The sequence below is a fragment of the Alosa alosa genome, chromosome 12, assembly GCF_017589495.1.
Source record: "Alosa alosa isolate M-15738 ecotype Scorff River chromosome 12, AALO_Geno_1.1, whole genome shotgun sequence".
NCBI classification, from domain to species: Eukaryota; Metazoa; Chordata; class Actinopteri; order Clupeiformes; family Clupeidae; genus Alosa; species Alosa alosa.
In genome coordinates, this window is record NC_063200.1 from 10,911,033 (window position 1) to 10,913,532 (window position 2,500).

Below are 2,500 nucleotides of genomic sequence, written 5' to 3' on the forward strand. Positions count from 1 at the left end.
TGATTAAAAAGAGTGATGTGATCAGAGATGATTGGTTGTAAGACAGACTGAGGGTAAAAAATAACAAGTCTTTTTTTTAATTTTTTTTTTATTTTAATCATCAACTGTTTAAACTGATGTCTCACTGCTCAGCCGATGTACACGTGTACCAAAGATCAAGCTGTTGTTTTAAATGTACATAATGATCTCTCGTCCTCTCTCTCTTTTTGAGTCCACTCTGCATGGACATTATTTGTACACAGACTCACTTCTCTTTGTGAGCACCCCAAAATGCTCTGCGGACGCTCAACAGTCCAATGAGAACCTCCGATGTCCAGCAGAAGGGGAATACATGAGACCTTCACCATCAACTCCTCTTGGACTCCTGTGCTTGCATTGCGCTGGGCTCACCTTATCTCTCCCTGCGTCTACATAATCAGATATTTGGTCAACAACGTCATGATTTTTGGAGAGAACCATCTATTTTCCCCTTGAGCTGTGTGTGTGTATGTGTGTGTGTGTGTGTGTGTGTGTGTGAGGGTTTAAGAATATGGCCCTTCTCTCATTCCCTACAGCCTACATCGAGGGTCCTGCTGAACACGACTCCAAGGGATTGGCCCCCATTTTTATCTTATCTCGCTCCAAAACCCGATTCTCTCTCTCTCTCCCTCTCTCTGTCTCTCTCCACAACTCCTGAAGTAGACCGCAGCGGTCAGTCCGGTCCATCTAAAAGAGAGGGACCACCAGACCAGTGAAAGGGGGGGTTATTGCCTGGATACCCAGATCCTTGTCACCCGCTGTGCCTGCGTGTTTGGACCTAACACCATGAATGTGGACGTGGCACAAGGCCTGAATGCTCTCCGTTTCTCGGCCATCCGACGTCCTCAGAGGCCGGCCCAGTAACATTCCCTTTTTTTCGTGATTTCGTCCCCCCTTGTGGATTCGCATTACTTCTGGACAGCACACACACGGAGCCTACCCAGCATCCTTTGCTGCTTCAGTGACTGGTCTGCCAGACACGCTGCAAAGCCTGACTGCGGGTTAGGCTACGGTGTGCTAAGGCAGATGACTGACAGTCCAGCGGGCTCAGATCTTCTCGCTCTCCGGAGATGTTTGGAGGAAGGGGAGAAGGAGGAAGAAGCTGACATTGTGTTTGCTGACTAACGCTGAGATGACTCGAGCGAACGCGAGTTTGATGTATATAGAGAGTAACGAGAGAGAGACTCTGATCTCTCGGCTTCCTGTGAAACTTGCTGGTGTTTGTGAGCAACAGGAAGCCTGACTCTTAGGGATGACCCCACCACCCCAACAGAGCTCAATATTTTTCTATCTGCCCTCTGCCACCCCCCACCCCCCCACCTTCAGCTCACACATCACATTAGTTAATACCCCACACCCCCACCCCCTACCACACATCACATTAGTCAATACCCCCACATCCCCGCATCTCACACATCACATTAGTTGATACCCCCACATCCTCACAGCTCACACATCACATTAGCTAATACCCCCACATCCCTGCCCCCCACCACTAGCCACTTAAGCCCACAACTGGCCTGAGGAAACAACTGGCCTGAGGAAATCTCTCCTCCAATCAGGGTAAAGTTTTCACCCTTTCTCCCCTCCCTCCTGTCTGACGTGCCCTTATTTGGTGTTTTCCAAGTTGCTTGTCGTTTCAGTGAGCGTCCAGTGAGGCCTGCTGTACTGATGCGTTGCGTCCAGTGAGGCCTGCTGTACTGGTGCGTTGGCTCTCTGTAGTGCACCTCACTATGTTGTGAGGTTCAGCTATTTGTTTGATATCTATGACCAGCCCGGCCTCTCCTACTGAAATAAAACTCTGTTCTGTTCCATCAAATGAGGTGAAACAGATTACTCCACTGTTACAGATTACTCCACTGTTACAGATTACGCCAGATTACTCCACTGTTACAGATTACTCCACTGTTACAGATCACTCCAGATTACTCCACTGTTACAGATTAGAAGAGTATCTGGTATTACAGATTACTTACCATAGTCCCAAATGAAGCCCACTCACATGTTACAGATTACATATATACATAAAACACTATTTCAGATTACTTAATATTGTTCCAGAGAATCTTATTCACTGTTACAGTTACAGATTACTTACCACAGTCCCAACAAAACCTCATCGACTGCAGCAGATTACTGTAGTCCCGTCAGAATCTTATTTACTGTCATGGGCTACTTACTGTACTTGTAAGTCCATAGTCCAAGCAGATATCATCGAACACTGCAGATTATTTACCATAGTCCAAGCAGACATCACCAAATGCTGCCGATTACTTACCATAGTCCAACCAAACATCATCAAACGCTGCAGATTACTTATCATAGTGCAAGCAGACATCATCAAACGCTGCAGATTACTTACCATAGTGCTACTTACTGTACTTGTAAGTCCATAGTCCAAGCAGATATCATCAAACGCTGCAGATTACTTACCATAGTGCAAGCAGACATCATCAAACGCTGCAGATTACTTACCATAGTC

At 46.6% G+C, this 2,500-nt stretch overlaps 1 protein-coding gene across 1 annotated transcript in view; it reads left to right on the plus strand.

Moving 5' to 3' along the window:
• Positions 1-2,500, plus strand: part of LOC125304765 (leucine-rich repeat transmembrane neuronal protein 4) — a 147,032-nt gene that overhangs the window by 143,296 nt on the left and 1,236 nt on the right. Inside the window, exon 3 of the mRNA XM_048259266.1 lies at positions 1-2,500. This exon is cut by the window's left edge and continues 1,325 nt beyond it; it is cut by the window's right edge and continues 1,236 nt beyond it. The gene's annotated coding sequence lies outside the window, so the exon portion shown is untranslated.